Source organism: Mobula hypostoma, chromosome 2 (assembly GCF_963921235.1).
Source record: "Mobula hypostoma chromosome 2, sMobHyp1.1, whole genome shotgun sequence".
Taxonomy (NCBI): Eukaryota; Metazoa; Chordata; class Chondrichthyes; order Myliobatiformes; family Myliobatidae; genus Mobula; species Mobula hypostoma.
Window position 1 is genome coordinate 42,854,176 of NC_086098.1, and position 13,076 is coordinate 42,867,251.

At 45.2% G+C, this 13,076-nt stretch overlaps 1 long non-coding RNA gene and 2 other non-coding genes across 4 annotated transcripts in view; 2 read left to right on the forward strand and 1 right to left on the reverse strand.

Moving 5' to 3' along the window:
* LOC134339706 (uncharacterized) overlaps positions 1-12,224 on the reverse strand; it is a 48,533-nt gene extending 36,309 nt beyond the window's left edge. For both annotated transcript variants that reach the window (XR_010016440.1, XR_010016439.1), the window contains exons 1-2: positions 12,116-12,224; positions 11,676-11,834 (exon numbers count right to left, since the gene is read on the reverse strand). This is a non-coding gene — a long non-coding RNA (uncharacterized LOC134339706). The remainder of the gene's footprint in view (positions 1-11,675; positions 11,835-12,115) is intronic.
* trnay-gua (transfer RNA tyrosine (anticodon GUA)) lies at positions 11,722-11,807 on the forward strand. The gene is given in 2 exon segments: positions 11,722-11,758; positions 11,772-11,807. It is a non-coding gene; the product is annotated as a tRNA-Tyr (tRNA).
* A 369-nt stretch (positions 12,225-12,593) lies between the features above and the next one.
* trnaa-agc (transfer RNA alanine (anticodon AGC)) lies at positions 12,594-12,666 on the forward strand. The gene has a single exon. It is a non-coding gene; the product is annotated as a tRNA-Ala (tRNA).
* Positions 12,667-13,076: the final 410 nt, after the last annotated feature.

The following is a 13,076-nucleotide window of genomic DNA, read 5'->3' on the forward strand; positions in this document are numbered from 1 at the left end:
GGAACAAACTCAGTTTTCTGGGTGCATTGAACTTGAGAAATGCAGAAGTTTGTTTGCTTTCTATACATCTCACTCGACCTATTTCCAGTTGAGGAGAATTAAGCTTCCCATTTCTACCCTGTTGAATAGAAACATAGAAACATAGAAAATAGGTGCAGGAGTAGGCCATTCGGCCCTTCGAGCCTGCACCGCCATTTATTATGATCATGGCTGATCATCCAACTCAACCCAGCCTTCCCTCCATACCCCCTGACCCCTGTAGTCACAAGGGCCATATCTAACTTCCTTTTAAACATAGCTAATGAACTCAACAGTTTGCTGTGGCAGAGAATTCCACAGATTCACCACTCTCTGTGTGAAGAAGTTTTTCCTAATCTCGGTCCTAAAAGGCTTCCCCTCTATCCTCAAACTGTGACCCCTCGTTCTGGACCTCCCCAACATCGGGAACAATCTTCCCGCATCTAGCCTGTCCAATCCCTTTAGGATCTTATACGTTTCAATCAGATCCCCCCTCAATCTTCTAAATTCCAACGAGTACAAGCCCAGTTCATCCAGTCTACTCAAGGATTTTGGAGATAAAGCTTTCATTTCAATTTAACATTCCCACACCCAGCCCATCTGTGCTAGGCCTTCTCCACTACCCTCAAATGCTAACTACAGGAACAAATGCTTATTCAACTTGGGTAGACAAAGCAGAGTCAATGGATGTTGTATATTTGTATTTTCAGAAGGCTTTTGACAAGGTGCTGCACGTGAAGCTGCTTAACAAGCTACGAGCTATGGTATTACAGGAAAGGTACTATCATAGATGTAAGACTGACTGTCAGGAGAGTGGGAATAAAAGGGGCCTTTTCTGGTTGGCTGCCTGTGATTAGTAGTGTTCTTGTAAACACAAAATACTCTGCAGATGCTGGGATCTGTGGTGGCCAGTGCTATCGTGTTTGCTGTTGTGTGCTGGGGCAGCAGGCTGAGGGTAGCAGACACCAACAGAATCAACAAGCTCATTCATAAGGCCAGTGATGTTGTGAGGATGGAACTGGACTCTCTCACGGTGGTGTCTGAAAAGAGGATGCTGTCTAAGTTGCATGCCATCTTGGTCAATGTCTCCCATCCACTACACAATGTACTGGGTGGGCACAGGAGTACATTCAGCCAGAGACTCATTCCTCCGAGATGCAGCACAGAGCGTCATAGGAAGTCATTCCTGCCTGTGGCCATCAAACTTTACAACTCCTCCCTTGGAGGGTCAGACACCCTGAGCTGATAGGCTGGGCCTGGACTTATTTCATAATTTACTGGCATAATTTACATATTACTATTTAACTATTTATGGTTCTATTACTATTTATTATTTATGGTGCAACTGTAACAAAAACCAATTTCCCCCGGGATTAATAAAGTATAAGTATAACTATGACTATCAAAGCAACACTCACAACACGCTGGAGGAACTCAGCAGGTCGGGCAGCATCCGTGGAAACGATCAGTCAATGTTTCAGGCCGGAACCCTTCGTCAGTACTGTAGAGGGAAGGGGCAGAGGCCCTATAAAGAAGGTGAGGGGAGGGTGGGAAGGAGAAGGCTGGTAGGTTCCAGGTGAAAAACCAGTAAGGGGAAAGATAAAGGGGTGGGAGAGGGGAAGCAGGAAGGGGATAGGCAGGAAAGGTGAAGAAGGAATAGGGGAAAACACAATGGGTAGTAGAAGGAGACGGAACCATGAGGGAGGTGATAGGCAGCTGGGGGAGGGGGCAGAGTGAAATGGAGTGAGGCGGAGGGAATTACCGGAAGTGGAGAATTCTATGTTCATACCAAGGGGCTGGAGACTACCTAGACGGTATATGAGGTGTTGCTCCTCCAACCTGAATTTAGCCTCATCGTGGCAGTAGAGGAGGCCATGTATGGACATATCCAAATGGGACTGTGAAGCAGAGTTGAAGTGGGTGGCAACCGGGAGATCCTGTCTGTTGTGACGGACGGAGCGGAGGTGCTCGACAAAGCGGTCCCCCAATCTGCATCGGGTTTCACCGATGTAGAGGAGGCCGCACCAGATGCAATAGATGACCCCAACAGACTCGCAAGTGAAGTGTTGCCTCAGCTGGAAGGACCGTTCGGGGCTCTGAATGGTGGCAAGAGAGGAGGTGTAGGGACAGGTGTAGCACTTACACTTAGAGGGATAAGTGCCGGGTAGGAGATCTGTGGGGAGGGACCGATCCCTGTGGAAAGCGGAGAGGGGTGGAGAGGGAAAGATGTGTTTAGTGGTGGGGTCGTTGAAGGTGGCGGAAGTTGTGGAGGATAATGTCCTGGATCCAGAAGCTAGTGGGGTGGTAGGTGAGGACAAGGGGAACTCTGTCCCTGTTGAGGTGACGGGAGGATGGGGTGAGGGCCGAAGTGCGGGAAATGGAGGAGATGTGGGTGAGGGCATCATTGATGATGGTAGAAGGGAAACCACAATCCTTAAAGAAAGAGGACATTTGAGATGTCCTGGAATGGAAAGCCTCATCCTGGGAGCAGATGTGGTGGAGACGGAGGAATTGGGAATAGGGAATTGTATTTTTGCACGTGGCGGGGTGGGAAGAGGTATAGTCGAGGTAGTTATGAGAGTCAGTGGGCTTGTAGAAGATGTCAGTGGCCAGTCTATCTCCAGAGATGGAGGTCGAGAGATCGAGAAAGGGGAGAGAAGTGTCTGAGATAGACCAAGTGAATTTGAGGGCTGGGTGGAAGTTTGAAGTAAAGTTGATGAAATTGACGAGCTCAGCATGGGTGCAGGAAGCAGCACCAATGTAGTCATCAATGTACCGAAGGAAAAGTAGTGTTCTGTTGAGTTGATATTGGAACCACTCCCACTTGTTTTAACTTAGTATGTCAATGATTTGGATGATGGAATTGATGGCTTTGCACGCATGTTTGCAGATGATATGAAGAAAGGTGGAAGAGCAGGTAGTGTTGAGGAAGCAGGAACTTCGACAGATTGGGAGAATGGGGAAGGAGGTGGTAGATGGAATGTAGAATAGGGAAGCAGGTGGTCATGCACAGAAGGAACAAAAGTATAGACCATTTCTCTAAACAGAGAGAATTAAAAAGAAATTAGAGGTGCAAAGGGACTTGGGAGTTCCTGTGCAGGATTCCTAATGGTTAGCTTGCAGGTTGAGTCAGTGGTGAGGAAGGCAAATGTAATGTTAACATTCATTTCAAGAGGACTAGAATATAAAAGCAATGATGTGGTGCTGAGACTTTATAAAGCTTTGACAGACTGTACTTGAGTATTGTGAGCAGGTCTGGACCCTTTAAGAAAATGTGTGCTGGCATTGGAGAGGGTCCAGAGAATGTTCACGAAAATGATTCTGGGAATGAACGGGGATAACATATTAGGCGTGGACCTGTACTAGCTGGGGTTTAGAAGAATAAGGGGGTATCTCATTGAAACCTATCAAATATTAAAAGCCCTAGATAGGGTGGATGAGTCCAGAACCAGAGGGTACAGCCTCAGAGTAGAGGAATGTTCATGTAGAACGGAGATGAGGAACAATTTCTTTACCCAGAAGATAGTGAATCTGTGGATGGCTGTGAGGCTAAGTCATTAGGTATATTTAAAGTGGAGTTTAAATTCTTGATTGGTCAGGGCATCAGAGGTTATGGGGAGAAGGTAGGAGAGTGGGGTTCAGTTGGAATGGCAGAGCACAATGGATGGGCTGAATAGCCTAATTCTGCTCCTGTGTCTTTATGGCCTTATACGGGACCTATCAGCAGCATCAACAGAGCTTTACGAAGAGGTATTTCTCGCAGGTCAGTGGCAAAGAACTTCAGGTACTGCAGGCCTACCCCATTAGTGAGCTACACGTTGACTGGACTCGCCAGCCTGTGTTTTGGTGAGCCAGCCAGTGTGTTGGAGGAGCTGGACTCTTTAGATCATGTTGCGGACTGCTACTCGAAGGCATCAGAGTTGGTGTGCGAAGACAGTGTGCAGTGTAACCGTGGGTGATTGTCTTGGATGTTTTTCTTGTGATTGCAAGATCCTGTTGGACATTAATAATGTAAGATGCTGCAGGCCTGTTTTCCTTGTTTGCTCCCGCGCCAGGTGGCAGGGAAGCTGCGTAACCTGGGTTGTAGTGATAGTTAGGCCTCAAGCTGTAGTCTTGCCGGCTGCTGCAGTCCAGGAATAGACCCCGGAAGTAAATGGGGGCTGTCTTTTGTCAGTGCTGCCCTCCAGTGTTTGATTGGTGGAAAGACAGGCTGGATTGCAGTGGCTGTGCACTGCCGGGAACTGTACCATCAATCTCCAGGATGTGTTGCTCAGAGTTGGGCTAAATATATATTTTTTGCATGACAATATATTTTTTGCTTGCTATTTTAAATGTGCTATGTATGTTTTGCACTTGATCCCAGAGGAATGCTGTTTCTTTTGGCTGTATTCATGTATAGTTGAATGATAATTAAACTTGAATTTGATTTGATTTTTGCCTCATTGCATTAATGGTGTTGTAATTGTTTCTCTGATGTTAAAATTTGATCCTTATTGTCTATACTAATGTAGATCGAATATTTCGGATCTGACCATACAATTCCTCTCTCCTTTACTTGAGCCTTTATTCCATCCTCCCATATTTTGTTGTCTGACCTCCAAATACATTATCCAGAGGTAGATGCAGTTCATCTTGGGCTTACACATGAGAGCGGGAGTTGAACTTCATAATTCTCAATGCCTCTAAGTTTCTCTGCTCCTTACCACTTAGTCATTAACTGTAGGGTGTTTCCAAGCTCCCCTGAGGCAATGTGCACCTGTAGTTTAACATTGGAAGCAGCAGCTCCTTGCTTGTGGCTAAAAATAAATTGCTGGAGGATTCAAGCATCATTTGTGGAAGGGAAGCAATGGTTAGGTTGGGCATCCACTGCCTTTAGTGCTCTTTATGTAAAAGGTTTAGGGAGGGTGGAAATTGCTAGGTGTGTCCAGGAAGTATTCTTGACACAGTACGTAGACAGGCCCACTAGAGGGGCGGTATACTGTATCTGGTACTAGCAATGAACCTAGTCAGGTGACAGATCTCCTGGTGGCTAAGATGGTGACCAAAAATCCCCAACATTAATGAGAGCCTTGGACAGGAATAGAATAAGACAATATGCAAAAATAATTGCAGGAGCGTGAACTATGATGCTATAGGTAGGGACTTGGGAGTGGATTTACCACATCTGTAGGTTGTTCAGGGAGCCTGGTGTTCTGGATAGGTTTGTCTCATTGAGGCAAGAAAATGATGGTTCGGTGAATGATTGACAAGAGATGTGAAACATCTAATCGAGAGAAAGAATGAAGTATACAAACAATTTAAAAAGTAGGGATTGGACAGGGCTCTTGAAAATTACAAGGTGGCTAGGAAGAAGCTTAAGAATGGACTTAAGAGCTAGAAGGGGGCAGGGCAAGGCCTGAGTGAATAGGATTAAGAACCCCAAGGTATTCAATAGATATGTGAAGAACAGGAGGATGACTGAGGTGATGGTAGGACTGATCAGGGATAAAAGAGAAATTGTCCTGGTGTTGGAGGAGGTGGGAGGTCCTTAAAGAATACTTCAGTATTCACAAGTGAGAGGGACCTTCACAAATGTGTGGTCAGTGTAAATCAGGCTGATATGCTGCAGCATGTCAATGTTAAGAAAAAGGATGTGCTGGAACTTTTGGAAAAAACATTGGAAGAGATAAGTCCCAGTTCAGAGCAGGATGTACTCCAGGTTACTACGGGAAATAGGGGAAGAGACCGCTGCATCTTTGGCGATGATCTTTGAGTTCCCTTTGGCCACAGAAATGGTGTTAGAGGATTGGAGGGTAGCAAATGCTGTTCCTTCGTTCAAGAAAGGTAATAGGAATAACCCTGGAAATTATCGACAGGCAAGTCTTACATCAGTGATGGGCAAACTATTGGAGAGAATTCCTAGAGACAGGATTTGCAACAATCTGGAGAAGCACAGTCTGATTAGGGATAGTCAACCTTGCTTTGTGAGGAGCAGGTCAAGCCTCATGAGCCTGATTTGAGAAAATGACAAGACATACTGTTGAAAGCAAAGCAGTTGATGTATATAGATTGTAAAAAAAAAGTGTTTGACATATTAGGTTCATTAAGATAGTCAGGAGGCATGAAATCCAAGGAAACCTGCCTGCTTGAATTCAGAATTGGCTTGTTAACAGATGGCAGAGTGTTGTACTCTGCCTGGAGGTCAGTGACTGCTGGTATTCTACACAGTTCTGTTCTGGGATTCCTGCTCTTTGTGATTTTGATAAATGACAAACGAGGAAATGGAATAGTGCATTAGTCCGTCAACAGATGGCATAAAGGTTGGTGTTGTGGATAGTGTAGAAGGTTGTTTGAAAGTTACAAGGGACGATTGATAGGATGTGGACCTGTGCTAAGCGGGGTTCAATCAGGAAAAGTGTGAAGGGATTCAGTTTGGAAGGCCAAAATTAAAGGCAGAATGCAGCATTAATCACAGATTTGGAGGAATAGAGGGATCTTGAGGTTCAATGTCCATACACCCCTTAAAGTTACAATGCAAGTTGATAATGCTGTTAAGGCATAAAGAATGTTGGTCTTCATTAGTTGGGGGATTGAGTTGAAGAGCCACAAGGTAATATTGCAGCTCTATAAAACTTTGATTATAGGAATCTCATTATAGGATTGATGTAGAAGTTTTAGAGAGGGTGCAGATGATATTTATCAGGAAGCTGAATGGATTAGAGAACATGTCTTATGAGGAAAGGTTGAGTGAGCTAGGGTTTTCCTCTTTGGAGAGAAGGAGGATGAAAGATGACCTGATGGAGTATACAAAATGATGAGGCATAGATTAAGTTGACAGTGAGACATTTTCCCAGGCTGGAAATGGCTAATATGTGGGGGCATAAAATTAAGGAGTTAGGGGAAAGTCTAAGGGCGATGTCAAATGTAGGTTTTTTTTACAGCGTGGTAAGTGCATGGAAAATACTGGTGGTGGATGCAAATATATTAGGGAGATTTAAGAGACTTTTAGATAGGCATATGGATGAAAGAAAAATGGAGGGCTTTGTGGGAGAGAAGGGTTGGACTGATCTTGGTGTAGGTTAAAGGGTCAGCACACCATCGTGACCCCAAGGCTTTGTACTGTGCAGTACTGTTCAATGAAGTAGCCTCCTTCATCGACAAAACCAAGCACTGTAGAACTTCAATGACCATCTGAAGCTTTCAGGCAACACACATCAAAGTTGCTGGTGAATGCAGCAGGCCAGGCAGCATCTCTAGGAAGAGGTACAGTCGACGATTCAGGCCGAGACCCTTCGTCAGGACTAACTGAAGGAAGAGTTAGTAAGAGATTTGAAAGTGGGAGGGGGAGGGGGAGATCCATGAACATTGACTTCTGTAACTTCTGCTAACGCCCCACCTCCCCCTCGTACCCCATCCGTTATTTATTTTTATACACACATCCTTTCTCTCACTCTCCTTTTTCTCCCTCTGTCCCTCTCACTATACCCCTTGCCCATCCTCTGGGTTCTCCCCACCCCCCTTTTCCTTCTCCTTGGGCCTCCTGTCCCATGATCCGATCATATCCCTTTTGCCAATCACCTCTCCAGCTCTTGGCTCCATCCCTCCCCCTCCCGTCTTCTCCTAACATTTTGGACCTCCCCCTCCCCCTCTCAAATCTCTTACTAACTCTTCCTTCAGTTAGTCCTGACGAAGCGTCTCGGCCTGAAACGTCAACTGTACCTCTTCCTAGAGATGCTGCCAGGCCTGCTGCGTTCACGAGCAACCTTGATGTGTGTTGCCTGAAACTTTGAGTTGCATGCTACCAATTCCCTATTCCCACATTAACCATGGTCTTTTCCACTGCTAAACTGAGGTTAAATGCAAATCTGAAGAACAACACCTGATATTCTACCAGTGCTGTCTATAATCCATTGGTATGAACACTGAATATTCCAGCTTCATGTAACCCAGCACCACCAACCCCCCTTCTGTTCTCTCCTTTTCTCTCTCCTTCAGATTCACCATTTGGTCCCCTCTTCTAGTAAATTCTAATTACTCTTTTTTTCTTTCTCTCTCTCACACTCTCTCTGACAGAAGCCCCTTAGGGCTGCGTACGGAGTCCCCTCCTTTACTCTCTGTATACCCCTGACTGTGTCGCTACCCACAGCTCCAATCTGCTAATTAAATTTGACGACAACACTACATTGATTTTCTTATCTCAAACAATAATGAGGCGGCCTACAGGGAAGAAGTCATCTCTCTGACACAGTGGTGTCAAGAAAACAACCTCTCCCTCAATGTCGCAAAAACAAAGGAGCTAGTTGTGGATTATAGGAGGAATGGAGATGGGCTAACCCCTGTTGACATCAATGGATCAGGGGTTGAGAGGGCATAAACATCACTGGGGATCTCACGTGGTCTGTACATACTGGTTGTGTGGTGAAAAAGGCACAACAGCACCTGTCTCACCTCAGCCGAATGAGGAAGTTTGGTATGAAACATAGAAAATAGGTGCAGGAGTAGGCCATTCAGCCCTTTGACCCTGCACCACCATTCAGTATGATCATGGCTGATCATCCAACTCAGAACCCTGTACCTGCCTTCTCTCCATACCCACTGATCCCTTTAGCCACAAGGGCCATAACTAACTCCTTCTTAAATGAAAGCAAGCATGCAAGTACAGCAGGCAGTGAAGAAAGCTAATGGCATGCTGGCCTTCATAACAAGGGGAATTGAGTATAAGAGCAAAGAGGTCCTTCTGCAGCTGTACAGGGCCCTGGTAAGACCACACCTGGAGTACTGTGTGCAGTTTTGGTCTCCAAATTTGAGGAAGGACATTCTTGCTATTGAGGGAGTGCAGCGTAGGTTCACAAGGTTGATTCCGGGGATGGCGGAACTGTCATATGTCGAGAGATTAGAGCAACTGGGCTTGTATACTCTGGAATTTAGAAGACTGAGGAGGGATCTTATTGAAACATATAAGATTATTAAGGGATTGGACACGCTGGAGGCAGGAAGCATGTTCCCGCTGATGGGTGAGTCCAGAAGCAGAGGCCACAGTTTAAGAATAAAGGGTAGGCCATTTAGAACAGAGTTGAGGAAAAACTTTTTCACCCAGAGAGTGGTGGAGATATGGAATGCTCTGCCCCAGAAGGCTGTGGAGGCCAAGTCTCTGGATGCTTTCAAGAAAGAGATGGATAGAGCTCTTAAAGATAGTGGAATCAAAGGTTAATAAGGCAGGAACTGGATACTGATTGTGGATGATCAGCCATGATCACAGTGAATGGTGGGGCTGGCTCGAAGGGCCGAATGGTCTACTCCTGCACCTGTTGTCTATTGTCTATAAATATAGCCAATGAACTGGCCTCAACTGTTTCCTGTGGCAGAGAATTCCACAGATTCACCACTCTCTGTGTCAAGAAGTTTTTCTTCATCTTGGTCCTAAAAGGCTTCCCCCTTTATCCTTAAACTGTGACCCCTCGTTCTGGACTTCCCCAACATCGGGAACAATCTTCCTCCATCTAGCCTGTCCAATCCCTTTAGAATTTTATACGTTTCAATAAGATCCCCCCTCAATCTTCTAAATTCCAGCGAGTATAAGCCTAGCCGATCCAGTCTTTCTTCATATGAAAGCCCTGCCATCCCAGGAATCAATCTGGTGAACCTTCTTCGTACTCCCTCTAAGGCAATAATGTCTTTCCTCAGATTAGGGGACCAAAACTGCACACAATACTCCAGGTGTGGTCTCACCAAGGCCTTGTACAACTGCAGTAGTACCTCCCTGCTCCTGTACTCGAATCCTCTCGCTATAAATGCCAGCATACCGTTTGCCTTTTTCACCGCCTGCTGTACCTGCATGCCCACTTTCAATGACTGGTGTACAATGACACCCAGGTCTCATTGCACCTCCCCTTTTCCTAATCGGCCACCATTCAGATAATAATCTGTTTTCCTGTTCTTGCCACCAAAGTGGATAACCTCACATTTATCCACATTAAATTGCATCTGCCATGAATTAGCCCACTCACCTAACCTATCCAAGTCACCCTGCATCCTCTTAGCATCCTCCTCACAGCTAACACTGCCGCCCAGCTTCGTGTCATCTGCAAACTTGGAGATGCTACATTTAATTCCCTCATCTAAGTCATTAATATATATTGTAAACAACTGGGGTCCCAGCACTGAGCCTTGCAGTACCCCACTAGTTACTGCCTGCCATTCTGAAAAGGTCCAGTTTATTCCCACTCTTTGCTTCCTGTCTGCCAACCAATTCTCTATCCACATCAATACCTTACCCCCAATAGCGTGTGCTTTAAGTTTGCACACTAATCTCCTGTGTGGGACTTTGTCAAAAGCCTTTTGAAAATCCAAATATACCACATCCACTGGTTCTCCCCTATCCACTCTACTAGTTACATCCTCAAAAAATTCTATAAGATTCGTCAGACATGATTTTCCTTTCACAAATCCATGCTGACTTTGTCCGATGATTTCACGGCTTTCCAAATGTGCTGTTATCACATCTTTGATAACTGACTCTAGCATTTTCCCCACCACTGATGTCAGGCTAACTGGTCTATAATTCCCCGGTTTCTCTCTCCCTCCTTTTTTAAAAAGTGGGGTTACATTAGCCACCCTCCAATCCTCAGGAACTGGTCCAGAATCTAAAGAGTTTTGAAAAATTATCACTAATACATCCACTATTTCTTGGGCTACTTCCTTAAGCACTCTGGGATGCAGACCATCTGGCCCTGGGGATTTATGAGTATGGGCCCCCAAATCCGAAGAACTTTCTACAGGGGCACAATTGAGAGCATCCTGACTGGCTGCATCACCGCCTGGTATGCGAACTCTCTTAATGGCAGGACTCCGCAGAGAGTGGCGTGTATCTGTAGTTGTGAACTTCCCATGATTCAGGACATTTACAAGGACAGGTGTGTAAAATGGGGCCCTCAGGGTCATCCCAACCACAACCTATTCCAGTTGCTACCATCCGGGAAGCGGTACCGCAGCATAAAAGCCAGGACCGACAGGCTCCGGGACAGCTTCTTCCACCTGGCCATCAGACTGATGAACTCACGCTGATTTGAGTGTATTTCTGTTACATAGACTATTCTATTTATTGTAAATTACTATGATTGCACATGGCACATTTAGATAGAGACATAACATAAAAGATTTTTATGGAAGTGAAGGATGAAAGAAATAAAAATTCAAATTCACTCTCTCTCACACCCCTATCCACCTGCCCATTCACCCTTTTCCCAACCCTCCTCCATCTGCCCATTATCCCTCCCTTATTTAGTTCCACATTACACCTTCCTTAATGATCAGAACCCAGCAATTGTGCTTCTTGTGCCTCCAGATCGTCATCTACCCCCTACCTCCACCTGGTTCCTTCCCCCTTTTCCCCCAGTCTGTTTCCATCCATCAGCCCCATCACTCACTCTCCCTCCCCCAACCTGAATCCATCTGAATGATCCGAGACTCCACCTACTACTCTTCTCCCTCAAAGCTCTCGATCTTGATTCAGGATATCAATCCCGAGGCGTTGACCATATCTTTCGCTCCATAGATGCTGCCTGACCGGCTGAATTTTTTCAGCATTTAATTTTTTTCCTACAGCATCTGCAGTCCGTTTCGTTTCCTCTACAACAACTGATGGACAGATTAAAAAAATATAAAAACACATTACTCACAGCATAGACGGACACAGGAGGCGTGAGAGCGCCTGCTTGCGCAGTGCCTTCGATAGCTCAGCTGGTAGAGCGGAGGACTGTAGGAGCCCTGCTGTAATCCTTAGGTCGCTGGTTCGATTCCGGCTCGAAGGACATCTGTTTTAGTTTCTGACAGTCTTCCTTTTTAGATAGACATTGATACCAAAGGAAATTACAGTGCCATTACCAGTGCACAGATATACAAATATTAGAAAAGAAGAAAGAAATAAGATAAGTTAAAAAAATTATTTACAAGTGAAAGATTACCTAATTTCCAAGTTCACACTAATAAGACGGAAGAATTACCGTAGTATTATACAGTAATGGGTGCACATTCCTGTGCCCAGTATTGCACAGTGTCCGCGATAGCAGGGTGTGGTAAACAGAGGTTACTAACAGTGTAAGGAGGGGTCATCACTTACCCGGCTTAGGTTGATTCATTATAGAGCCTAATGGTAAGAGTGACCTCATACAGCGCTCTTTGGAGCAGCACAGTTGTTTTAGTCTATTACCGAAAGTGCTCCTCTGTTCAGCTAAGGTAGCATGCAGAGGGTGAGAAACATTGTCCAGAATGGCAGGAATTTCTGGAGGGTCCTTTGTCCTACGACAGTCTCCAGTGTGACTCCTACAACAGAGCCAGTCTTTCTAATCAGTTTATTGAGCCTGTTGGCATCACCCGTGCTGATGCCATTGCCCCAGCACATCGCCGCAAAGAAGACGTTTTAGGTAAACGCTTCGTGAATAATTTATCGTGCGGGGCTTATGTTGGGGGAACGTGGTTGCAGGAAATCGGGTGATGATGAGAGGGTCTTTTTAGACAGTACTGTATTAAAAACTACTTTCGTTAAATGACTATTATTTATACTTCTTCAGAGTTCTTCCTGAAGTTGCATTTGTAGTGGGGGATTAGCTCAAATGGTAGAGCGCTCGCTTAGCATGCGAGAGGTAGCGGGATCGATGCCCGCATCCTCCAAGTTTTCTATTTGCATTTGTCTGTAGCATTTCTTCCTCAGTTGGGCGAGAAATCACTCGCAGTTTGTAATACATATTTTAAGAGTGAAAATTAAACCCTAATATAGCCATGTAATTGGGTTCATATCTACCTTGGCTCTCTTATTGAAGACTGCCGGGCTCACTCGGACTGTCCCCAACCTGGGAGACAAAAAACCAAATGTGACATACTGGATTAGAAAAGAAATTGGGGGTAGACTCTAAACAAATCATTTTTTTTTAAACACAGCAGTCCTCGGATTGCAGCGGGGTTTCAGCGTGGTTAATTTGCGATTCGGCCCATTTTAGCACGATCTTATGTACTGGCTTGTTTTTAACTTTCTATACGTTTTATTATAATATGACGGTATGATAATCATTATATCTGTGCTC